This window comes from Hirundo rustica, chromosome 3, assembly GCF_015227805.2.
Source record: "Hirundo rustica isolate bHirRus1 chromosome 3, bHirRus1.pri.v3, whole genome shotgun sequence".
NCBI classification, from domain to species: Eukaryota; Metazoa; Chordata; class Aves; order Passeriformes; family Hirundinidae; genus Hirundo; species Hirundo rustica.
In genome coordinates this window covers 26,554,038-26,566,704 of record NC_053452.1, presented here as the reverse complement: position 1 = coordinate 26,566,704, position 12,667 = coordinate 26,554,038, and the positions used below count along the sequence as shown (strand labels likewise).

At 40.2% G+C, this 12,667-nt stretch overlaps 1 long non-coding RNA gene across 3 annotated transcripts in view; it reads left to right on the top strand.

Moving 5' to 3' along the window:
• LOC120750704 (uncharacterized) overlaps positions 1–12,667 on the top strand; it is a 44,489-nt gene that overhangs the window by 16,370 nt on the left and 15,452 nt on the right. For all 3 annotated transcript variants that reach the window (XR_005700112.1, XR_005700110.1, XR_005700111.1), the window contains 2 exons: positions 2,327–2,493; positions 6,009–6,166. This is a non-coding gene — a long non-coding RNA (uncharacterized LOC120750704). The remainder of the gene's footprint in view (positions 1–2,326; positions 2,494–6,008; positions 6,167–12,667) is intronic.

Genomic DNA, 12,667 nt, shown 5'->3' with positions numbered 1-12,667 from the left:
TTGGGTGGCAAGTGTTTACAGATTATACCCTCTACTTAATAATGCTTCTGTGACAGCTGTTTTGTCCAGCTTTCATCGTGATGTAAATGTTTTTAACCAAGGAGCCTTGGATACCTACTAACATGGTGCACTTTTTCATGTGTTTGCCTATTTCCTCATTATTTGTCGAGGAAACTAGCTGAATTCATAAGGTATAGTTTTTGCCCAAGAAACTAGCTGAATTCATTATTTATATTTTTTCTCTATAGTTCTGTTTCAGGGTAATGTTTAATCCACTATTTGAAGCAGGTTTTTCATTCTCTTCTCTTCTCTGTAATAAATTCTGAAAGAAATGGAACTAAGATCCTGTAGCTTAAGTTTGCTGAGCTTTTGTTTTGAGGTTGAACAGTGAATCTTAGAAAGCTTGTTTTTCATTTGTCCTGAAACCTTGCCCCTCCTGCCTCCCTCTTTTCATGCCAATAAAAGGTAACCAGAGACAGCTGGGGGCTCCCTTTCTGCCTCCCCTGAATGGGAGTGTCTTCTGAATGCCTCTTTCATGTACCTGCACAAACCCTGCTCTGCTAGACTGCTACGGCCGGGGTTCTCAAAGGTTGAGTAGGTTTTCATTGCCTGCATTTCTGGTCTGAAGCAGACTGAGAGAAATGACTGTTAAGTAAACGCAGTGGCAGCCCTGCCAGCGTCAGCATTCCAGCCTGCAGTGTTGCTCCGGACCAGGCCACTGCAGGCACAGACTTTTACACATCCAGCTGTCAGGGGGTTGTTTTACTTGCTAGCAGTTGAAAAAAGCAGGGATGCACAGCAGAGCAAAGATTGGCAAGTCTAGTTTTTATGAGGCTGTTTATTTTTTCTATAACAAGTGTGGGGTGCCTCATGGATGTTGAATAGGAATTTAATACAGTGATAAAGTAAAATTGTAAACTTACCAAGCCTGTTTTCAGCTGCCTTTGTTCTGCACCTCTAAGCATCTGCAGAGAACATGTTCAGCAGCACTCAGACACTTCTGTGAATTTATATATGATTTTATTCAGCACCTTCTGCAGAGAACCACTCACCTCACTGCAGCTGATTGAAGTTAATGGAAAATGAAGGTGTCTGTCTTGTCTTTCCACAGCAAGCCTTTTGCATGTGAAGTCAATGCTCACAGGCTTTTAAGTGAAAACAGAGGCTTATTTTCAGCTTTATATCAAGAGCATTTTACAAATCTTGTGTTTTAGTTAAAAGATCAAGATTTAGGAAACACTGATATCAGTGTGGACAATGGAGGTGTGTATATCTGGCGATTTTAGCAGTCAGGGCAAATTTCAAACACCCTAATGTCCAGCTAGCAGTGGAATTTACACAGACGGATTGTGTATTCATAACTTACTAATAACAGTGTCAGGGTATTGTCTGTTGTAGCAGGCAAAAGAACCTGGATGAATTAGGCCTTTGTTTGCACAAACACCTAGCCGTTGTGTAGGCAGGAAAATTTTCCCCCTTCTACCAAAATAACCATATTCCTTTACCACATGTAGGCACTCACATCAATTCAAGACCTTCTCAAGTAAAGACAGTTTTATTCAGGAGTGAGAATGTGTATGCTCAGGTAGTTATCTTTAAATAAATAATAGTGCAGCTTATGCGGATCCTTCCTTTTTACTTTCTTCCAGTCACTGCTGCATGACCAAGAGAGATTACTCCTGTCCCAGCTGATTGTTCAAAGACTTTTGCTGGGTGATGCTATTCCCATAGCTCTGTCATGCCACTGAGGTATTGCCCTTCCTATTTCACTTCCCCTGAGCTGGTGGCTGTAGCTGCAATGAAGGAATCTTGAGCCATGTCAGGATTATTTAGTTAGGGTACCTAACACAGATGTGCTAATGATGACCAGAGCAGTGCAGTGGTGAAGTTAGTGTTGACTTCTCAGCCTAATATCTGTTGTATTAGGAAGGAAATGACAGGTGGAAAGGATTATCAGTGTAGATGTAACTGTAGAAGTATTAATGCAGCGCTGTATTGCTGTGTATTGCTGTGCCGCTGTCCTGTGTCACCCAGGACCCGTGGCAGACACAACGGGCGGGCACGCACTGATGTCCTGCAGAGGTGGGCAGGAGGGCTGGTTGAGCAGAGGCAGCAGGTGTGTGGCAAAGAGCCCCTCCAAACCCAGCCAGGCCCTCCATCGTGCCCTGCAGCACTGTGACTCCTGTGTCTCCAGCCGCACGTCAGCACCATTCTGGATGCTCCGAAACATAAGAAACATAAGCTAGAGCAGAGTAGCTCACCCTAATAATTTCCAGTGTGAGTTCTTGGAGCATCTGAAGTAATGCTTACAAAAATGTTTGTGTAGGGCTACGAGTCTTCAACTGCTGGTCCCAGAGGAAAATTCACATGCAGACTTCAGAGTGACCACTGATGAAGAGTGCAACGGCTTCTTGGAAATGGGATGTACAATACCTTTAGAAGGGCAACTGCTCTGTATACTCAGATCCAGGCCTGATACACCTTGGATTTAAGGTAATGGCAACTATAATTTCCCCTTTCCCCTTTTTTATTCTTACAAGTATATGTTACCACATCATTAGGATGTCTTTTTTGTTCTTTTTACTCCTGATCGATGTTGCTGTTATTTGTCTAGTCATTATTTTTAGTTTTGTATGTAGCTGTTTTTCTCTTTATTGAAATGAACTGCTATCCGGGCACCCTGATCAAAGCAAAAAGCATGAAATCCCACGTGTTGCACTTTTGAGAGCAACAACAATGAAGCTAACCTTTCACCCTTGACTTTCTTTTAACCCTAATTTTGAAAGACAGTGGCAAGTAATTCAGCTAACTTCTTAAGAAAAAGAATATTCAAACTAGCTCGATTGTAATGCAGTGTTCTTTTCAAGTGAATGGAAAGTCTCGGAGTAATGCATACAAATACAGAGGCTGGGTAAGTTCATTACTTTGGAGTTTCTGGTGTAGTAATAGCAGTGAAATGGTTAAAAGGCTGACTTTAAAGTGGTCGCAATTAGGCTTCAAAGTTAACACCCCACCCCACTGAGATGAATGGGAGCAGTTGACATTTCTTAGTGCTATTGTTTCAGTCTGGCTTGCTATAGCTTCTAAAATAAGACAACAGTACATCTGTTTACATTCTGCTTCCGCAAACCCAGATGGGCTAGAAACTTCATTGTTTTTTAAGTGGAAGCTTGGATTCTGAAGAATACAGTAATATCCACAGGGTATCTGTAGGAAGAAGAGCTGAAAGCCGCCTTAATCACAGACGTCTCCCCCTCCTCTGTAAACTTCTATTGTCCCAGGACAAATCTGTAAACCACAGGGGGAAAAATAAAGTAATATATATTTGAAGTACTTTTTACGTACAACATGACATGCCCACAATAACTTCTCATCAAGTCCTTAGCATACAAATTTTCATAAATGGATGCAGTGTTTTGAACTTTTTTCTCTATTAGAAGTTTGTAGAAGGCAAAGGTCCTGCTTTTACTGAATATGGTAGCCTCTCCTAAGAGAAAATTCTTCTGTCTCTAGAAAAGCTAGAGTTTCACCCAGGAGAGTTTGAGACCAGGTGTTACTTTGTGTTCACGTGGGTAGAATCCTTCAATTTACTTCTGAGAGCTTTACAAGAAGTAAGATTTTTGAGAGGAATATTTTGCATTTTTCTGATACTTTCATACAGGCAGCTACATTAGCTGGAGCAAGATCTTAGGAGCCAGAATGGATTAATAAAGGTGCAAGTGGGGCCAGAATTTGGAACAGATGGCCTCTATCACCCCATGCCTCGTGTAGGGAGTACACAGTGTCCTCTCAGACTTTTGTTGAGGGGTCTGCACAGTGGCAAACTGCCCTCAGTAGCAGCCAGAACCCTATGAGAGCTTCTCTGATAAAAGCGACCCATTAGATATGCTTAGGCTGTGGATTGGAACCAGCTGTGAATCTGTCGGAAAGATTTTCCTCATTGTGCTTTCATCAGGGTGGAAAGTTTGTGGCTTGTTTTGCATATATATGTATTTTGGGCTTCATTGCTCTGACTTTGCAAGTCCTGGAGCCTGCCAGTGATAAGAGCTCTCATGCATACAGGCTCCTTTTGTATCCTGGCACTCAGAGATCCTGCCTTCCATTTGCCCATGGACAACACAGCTTGTGCTTTGGAAGTGCCATTGTGGGCTCTCCCAAATGGTGTCTCCCAGATTTCAACCCTGGGTGAGCTGGATGGTGAAGGCAGGCATGCAATCTGTGGTTTGGGCTCGTGACACTTGTTTCCTGCCCAACTTCGAGCTGCATTTTCATCTGACTATAAAATACAGTGGCCCTGAGGCCTGGACAGGCCTCCAGGTTGTCTGAGACAACTGCGGGCATTTCAGGAGTGTAAATTGTTTCCTCTAGTTCTTCTCCTCAGTTCCTGTGTTATGTGGAAGCATGCAGCAATCTGCCCTGGATGAAGAAAATACCTGACAAAACCCAACAGTGTTTGCTTTTTGCTCAAATTTGCTTTGAAAGTTTCTCTCATGAGATTGTTTTATCTTTTTGTTAAAAAAAAAAAAAGCTTTAAAAATGAAATAATGTTAAATCATGCTGGGAAAACCAATTCTAATGTGACAAAACTCCTACAGTGTGAAGCAAGAACCACTCAATTCAACTGCATGGGGAAGGGCATGTTACTTTGTCAAACAGAGGGCTAGAGAACAGCATCAAATATGCATTTTTTATATTTGTTTCCATTTTTTTTAGTCCATTTCTGACTGGATTTCCTTGGTATTACACAGACTTGTGGGAGAAAATAGGCATCCTAGTAGACCTTTTAAATATCATTAAAATGACTTCAGCAAGGCTACAGTAGGTCAGTGGCAAAGCTCAGAAAAGAAGTTAGGGGATGTTTTTCCCAGTCCTGTGTATTTTAATTAGCAAACTGGCCTGCCTCTCTGAATTACAATGGCATTGTGATACCTAAATGTTCAGAAGCCTAAGCTTTATATATTAACCCTAACACAGAGAATTTCTTGAGTAGACTTTAAGAAAATCTTGCTAGCTTCTTTACCAGTTGTGCCCTAACCTGCTTTTTGCGTGGTATTCAAGGATGATTTTGACAACAGAATTATCTTTTAGGGAATATAAAATACCAGGGATTAAAAGAGACAGATCTGGACAGGGCAGGAATTTGCCAGAAGGATGACGTTCTAAAAAAACATTCTGAAAAATTAACACAAATTCTTATGAAAAGAATTTTTTTTAAACATTGTGCTCTTTTAGTTTTGTTTTAGAAAAGAAAATGAAACCTTCCATTATTAGACCATTTAGTTTTGAGTAAATTGTTTTTTCCCTTTTGTGGTGCATTTCTTTAGTCAATTTATATTTTGCGTACCTACTGCTCCCTGTCTCTGCTGGTCTGAGCTTGCTTGCCAACTGGTATTTGCCACTAAGAATCAGAATCATATTTTCCTTTGAGGAGCTTGGTACATTATGGCAGTCATTGTCCCAGAGAAGAGTATGAAGGATGCAGACGGTCACTCCTGTGGGCCTCATGAAAAACGAATTAGGGAAAGAGCCCAGCAAATTGAAACAATATTTTTCAGTTCATGAATACTAAAAATTGGAATGTCTTTCCAAAATAACCCTGAAGTTTTATTTCTTATTGAAAATTCTTTTAAAGAATCCCAACAAACCCAAAGAGCTGATATTTACTTAATCGTCCTAAGTTAGAAAAAAAATGTTGAATAAAAATGTATTTCATAGGATTAAATTTCTAAATTTTTTTCAGCTCTAATTATGATAAGATTGTACAAAGATTAATTTTATTCTTTATTTGCCTCATTCTTTTTCCATCCTAGACAATGAAAATAGTTTAATCTAGCAGTTTTTACATTGTGGTCTGCGCACCAGAGCTGGCTTGTAAAACTTTTTCTTTCAGTGGTTTTATTGTTCGAGAACTGATGCTTCCTGTTACTTCTGGCCATGCATTTTTATTTTGTGAATGAGTATGTTTAGACAAGAGAATAATACTAATCAAGTATATACCTTTTGTACAGCTTTAAGTTCTCATCAAATATAAATGATACCAGAACTGCTGAGGTAACAACTCTTCTGAAAGGCTGAGTGAACAGGAAAAAGAAAAGTCAGCAGTGAATAAGAGAAATCTGGGATTCCTTCACTTCAGGTATTAAGTAAGGAAGAGGAAACAGCACAGGTAAAACATAACATGGAGTGTTGCTCTTACTGCACATAGTTTAATCTTGATGCTATAAGAACTGTTCTTTGGGCTGCTTTTCAAGGAAAAGAAAACTGATGGGGTGTTGGTTCATGGCAGGGACTAGCAAACCAAGTAGGATCAATTACAATTTAAATAGATAAGTGAAAGCTGCACGATCTTAGTTTCTGTGTTGTACTGTTTTTTGTTTCCATATTGCCTTTTGCAGTTTTATTGTTCTAATGCTTCATACTTGTGGAGTTTGAAGGTTGTTGTTTACATGACTAGATTCACTCCCTACTGGGATACAGGCCAAAATATTCAAACTGATTGTCTGAGCACCCCCATTTTTAAGGGTCCAAACTGGAGAAGTTTTGGAGAAGGGAAACTCAGTTGTTTGTGTGGTTTGTCAACATGGCAAGGAAACACAAAAGAGGAAAAAATGGTGCAATCAAAATCCTTGTTCACTTTTCATTGTCTCAGTGTCTGATCTTAGGTTTTCTGAATCGAGGTGACAGGATTTGGGTACTGCTGTCCTGGAAACTGGAATGTGGACCTGGCCGTGGTCCAGGCAGAAGGAAGTAAAGCTGAGCAGTGACATCACTCTGTCTCTCCATTTCTCTTCCCTAACCTCCTAATTGCCCTAGAGTTTTACCTAAGATTTAGATGTGGTCTCTTGGTAAGACGGTGGTGAGATCAGTGCTGACTGTACCATAGGTGGAATAGGTGTAACAGTTATAGTGTATATGTATTATTAAGCATAAATAACCCATTATTACATATCTCTGTCTGTTGTGTGGGTGAATCTACCCAATGCAGGGGTAGCAAGAGGACATGCCTTCTAAAAGGACAACTTGAGTACGGTTGCTGTCAGGATACTTGGCTTAGGATTCACTTTCCCTTCAAATTCTTTCCTGTTAATACAGAGAAGTACAGTTTGTGTTGCTGAAGTAACTGCATTTACGAGAAACACTGGAGTTGAAGTAAAAAAAAAAAAAAAAAAAAAAAAAAAGTCCTGGAAGCATTTCATTAGGTTCTAGCTTTTTGATTGCCTATTTTTAGGACAAGATGTCAGCTGATATAGCTCCTTTAAAAATGCAATTTGGATTAAGGGGGGAGGGGGGGAAGCAGCATAAACTGTGAAGTCTTAATTGTTAGAAGCGCAACAATAACTTAAAAACAGACTGTAAAGCCTGGTCTGACAGCTGGAGGAAGGGATACTTTATTAATAGTTGTAAGGAATGGGTGGATAGGGCCTGAAAAAGGCAGCAGGGGATATTAAAAGAAGCCTTGTAATATGAAACCATTGCCAAAACCCGTTATTGAACTATTTATGAAAGAGCCTGCATCGCATAAGCACTAAGTTAATACACTTGAATGGGATAAACAGCTTCTGGCTGGTGTGCCTCACCAAAAGTGAAGGTGCAGCAGTGCTGCAGCCCAGCTCTACTGTGGCAGATCGTTTTATCTCGGGCTGGACACGGGCACACAGGGCTCACTGGCCAGCAGGCCCTGCTTTCGTGACTCAGAGTTTCTGTGTGGCAAGCCACAGATCACTAATCACTATACTTGCTGTATAGTCATCACATTTCAGTATTTTACAATCTGATAAGTCCCCTAAATATCCTTGCAAGCGACAGCCAAATCACTCTGCTAATATGACATGAGACATATAGCTCCAAACATTTGTTTCCTGCGGGAGGTGACAGGGAAGATCCCTCACTACAGAGATTTTGTGTTGCTAAAATCTCTTCAAATTAAATCCCCAATTAAAGCACCCACTGCATGTTTTCTGTGGCCAGGAGCTGACTGCATAGGAGATAACAGAAATGCAAAATCCCTCTTGTTGCTCCAGCCTCAGCTGCAGGGCTTTTCTGATTCCAGGCTGCCTGGGTATCCAACAGAGCAATGTCCCATATTAGACTATGATTGTCTGTTTGTGACAGACCCAGAACACTTTGATTTTCTAGTTATTTAAAAATAGAAGTCCTTAGGTAAATGTCAATAACCCCCAAAATTTGGGAAACTCTTGGAAGCAGAAGGGCTGCAGTCATGGGGAAGTTTTGATGTCATTTGAAATCATATATCCATAAAATCGCTTTAGTGCAGACTTCCTGTGTCATGCCGTGCTGACTCTGTGTGAGATCTGACATTGTTCTTCACTCTTTAATAACGAGTGCTCAGGAGGGCGGGGAGAGGGGAAACATAAACAAAAATGTCAGCCTGATTTTTAGCATTGTACAAATTTAGCCCAAGTTGCCTGTGCCAATCCTAATCCCTCCTTTCAGGTTTGTCCTTTCCATGTGGGTCAATGGCAACTCAATTCCTGATACATCAAATCCAGAAACTTGCTGAGACCATCAGTATCTCTGGCAGCAGCACATGGTGCAGATGACATTTATTATGTCTGTGGTACGCGGCAGATTTGTTCTCAGGATCAGAATTTTCTGTGGATGTGGTATCAGCGTGGTTTCCCTTCTCTGCTGCTCCCCTCAGCTACAAGTGTGTTGCATTGATAGGAAGTGTTATTTCTCTTCACTTTAGCTTTAACCATGTTAGGTTTGTTTGCTGTTCTGCTTTCCCTAGAAGATTGTTTTCCTTTTTCATCAGTGATTTTAGCCAGTTCACAGTGTTGATGGGAATTTCTGCTCCTGCTACTCTGCAGCGCATGTCCTTACTAAAGTGTTTCTTTTTGTGCATTGTACAAAGCAGGTTTCACCTTTGATAGCTATTTTTTGTTTGTAAGGGGAACTGGCAAGCTAGGTATTTTCTTGAAGCTTTTCCTGCACAATTGTTTTGTTCATCTTTTTGCCTTCTCTGGGTGGCACCAGTACTGGGAACAGCAGAGCCGCCAGATGAGCTTTTGTGTTGTGTTTGAGCTTTACTTTGGGTGAGTATTTAGAAGACCAGCCCTGCATTCATGAGAAATTTCTGGGCTTATAGGTGAAGTAAAAATGCAAAGGTAGATATTGCTTGTGGCACTGATGAGGAGAATTGGTGTTGCTAAGATGGGAGAGGAATTGCAATTCCATGAGATGTTTGGGATCTTTTTCTGCTGGATTCTTTCCTTTTCCATACAAGAAAAATGTTTAAGGGCCTACCTGTTCAATTGCTGCATAGGAACTTGTCCAGCCTACTTGCAGAAAGAGGGTGACTGCATCTGCACTCATTGATAATTTCCAGGGTGAGAATCCATTATGGTAGACTTTGTAGAATGTGGTCAGGAGGAAAGGCAGAGACAAATTCTCTTTTGTGTAACCATGGGTAAGATAGATACCCACAGTTCTGTTATCAAAGCTGTGCTGGTGTGTGACAGAAGGAGGGAGAACACCCCTCCTCCTCCCGTGTCAAGGGCCATATACTTATTATTTCTGCTGGCACAGTGTGAAGTCTGGTTGGATTGGCTCCCCCTTTTTGCTCAGGTATGCTTTTGGTAATCATACCCCCTTACACATGAATCATGGTTTGATTCCACCTGTCAGCTGCTCCATAGTGAAATTGCTCATTAGAATTTCCAGTTTGGTGTCAGGGAGGCCGTCCTTACAGTTCTCTATAGGATGAAAAAAAAAGTTGCTGCTGTTGTTGTTAGAAGAGTTGCTAACCATGCTTCTGATCCACAGTTACATTAAAGGAAATAAGTCAACCTTATTTGTTCTTTTTATTCAGTTTACGTTTGAAGGGTGTTGAGCGTCCTAGCTATAAGCGAGCATGTTATCACTTTTTTATGTTATTGCCATTGTAATCCAGGAGAAACACATCAGGACCCACTCACTATTTAGCAGACTAGAAAAATTTAAAATATAAGACATCACATGAGGCTGATACTGCAGTCTATCTGTAGGGAGACTTCTTGCTGCTGTAAGAGGGGCAAGGTGATGCTGTGCTTTGCGAAACAGCAGGACCATTACTTGCAGTGGCTGAGGCACAGTCCCAGTATACAGGGGCCAACACCCTAATTTTTTGGAGGTAGGCAGCTCCTAAAGTTATCTCTCTCTCTTTCCTTTGTTGGCCTTTTTACTACTTTTAGACATCAATTGCCTTTGTGAATCTTTTCTATGGTTATAATTGCTAAAAAATGCAACTGGTTTGGATTCCCCACCTAAACAACTTGACTGAGAACCTACAATACTTGCTGTTCTCCCTCTTCTTCAAAGGTAGACTACAATTACTGAAAACTTGAAGTGGTTTGTTTAATACAGTATTATTTTTTTGAGATTTTTTTTCTCTTCTCCCTCTCATCATTGCAACCTATGCAGCTTCCTTGTACTGTCTTTCTTTAAATATTATGCAGAATAAAATATAATTTCATTCCTTACTTAGACTTTGAACCTTTTGAAATGAAATCAAGTGAGTTTGCCTGTACTTAGCTGGTTGGAATCTTAATAGCTTCTACTGTTTTGCTGTATAGGGAGTGCCATAGCTGATTAAGATAGATTTGATCCTTTGTCTCTAGATCAGCAGATTAATTTTTGATTTTTAATGTACAGGAGTATCACAAATTTGTAAGGTAGCACTGCACACTTCCATCGAAAAAAAAAGTAATCACATCTATTTAGCCTGATTTAGGTTTGTAATCCTAGTGATTAATGCAGAACATATTTTAAGTGGGTCTATGAGTGCAGCTGGGCTGTTGACTTTCCTCAATTCTACATAAGTGAAGAAGATAGAAAAATACAAAGTACTAACAATTTCATCACTGTCTCTAAACCCAGGACTAAATATCAGAAGTGTATATGTAAATATATATGGATAGATGCAATTCTGTTCATGTTCTCCATTGGTTCTTACATCATAAGTTACTAATACGAATTTGAATTATACTGCTTATATTTACACATGATAAACATATGATAAAAATTAGACACAGGCAAAAATGCCTTGCAGAATTTATGGTTTGAATGACAAGGTTTACCCCATATGAATGCCTACAGTGTGGTAACTTAAGTTCATTCTTCATCAAATGGTTTAAGTTCATTCATGTCCTAATAAGTGCTAGCTGGTCTAGGAAGATCTCTAAGTTTGCTATAACCAGACGTGCCCCTAGTAATCTTTCCAAAATATGATGTCAATGGAGCTGCAGCTGGTTAAAGGGCTATGCAGGGCAAAAAGTTGTATTGGTGGCTACTAAAGGTTAATTCTTTTGCAAGCAAAATTAGCTTGCTTCACTAGCTTGTTATGACTTGAAGTGTCTGGCCGTTGAACTATGCATCTGGCTCATTTGTTGCTCTCAAAGAGATCCCACCCTGACTGACAGCTGTACCGGACTGGAAAAAAGTAGCCCAAATGAGTGAGAACAAGAGGACTTCAGTTTGTGGGACTTTAGGACAGTAGCAGTCCTTACAAACAATCTCCATAAGAGGAAGAGATGAACCCAACAAGGAATGTTTGTGATATAGGTCCTGGCTCTGTGCACTAAATTTCCTTAACTAACCTGTTACTACTGCAGAACTTTGTGCTCACAGATGCTGTAATCGATTCACATCACATGCAACTACCTGAAGGACACAAATGTCCAGTAATTGGTTGCACCAATCCTAAATAATCACTGGAAACTTAACTTCCAGTACATTCCAGATATTGTGATGCTCTAAAGTGATTAAAACAGCACCCGAATAGCCTAAGCTCTGTGGATGTGTATTTATTTTTACTCACTGGTATTTTGGGGTAAATGCCACATCAGAGTGTTTCTATTACAAAGTTCCCTTTCCTGCTCAATGCAGCTGTACCTATTCTGAACTCCTTCATCAAAGGCAACCATTTCCTTTTTTTTCTTAATCTCAGATCAGTTTACCAAGAGCAGTTGTCCCTGACTTCCTTAAGCTTGCCCTGCAGAAAAGCTTTCTTAAAATCTTCCCTAAGTCCATTCGTTCCTTTGCACATGCTTAGAAATGTGTGTGCATGTGCCCATGCATATTTTAGTCAGTTTGTGCTTCAGTCTTACAGCTTTGTGCATGGTCAGACTGGGAAAGGACTCATGGAAAAGGTTGCTGCCAAAGAGCAGCGAAACACTTGCTTCCTCGTGTACTTCCAAATGATTTTAACACCTTCTTTATTTATGAGATGTTTCAAATTTCTGATAACATTACTCAGACAAATGTGCACTGAGGTCAAGATTGATTATTTTTTCACTGTGGTATTGTTTTTGTGGGTGATTTGACACCCAGTGTTAATACAGGTCATCCAGAGTGACAGGTTGGTGATGTTGCCTTTTGAGCAATTAAGCCTTTGAATGTTGATCCTGGATTGAGAGTTTATAGAAACCACATGGAAATATTGGTTTATGCTGTTAAGTAAATTTTGGTTCCCAAACTTTTATTCATTATGAAACAATATTTGAGTTATAAGGAGACCTTGAACTAATGAATGAATTTGGCTTCTGTAGCATGCCTATGACATTGCTTTCTTTGCACCAGAGACACCTGTGGAACACTGGCTCCCTGTTTTGGTGACACTGGAAAGGGAAATCTCTCAAGAGAAGACCCATGAGTCCAACTTATCATG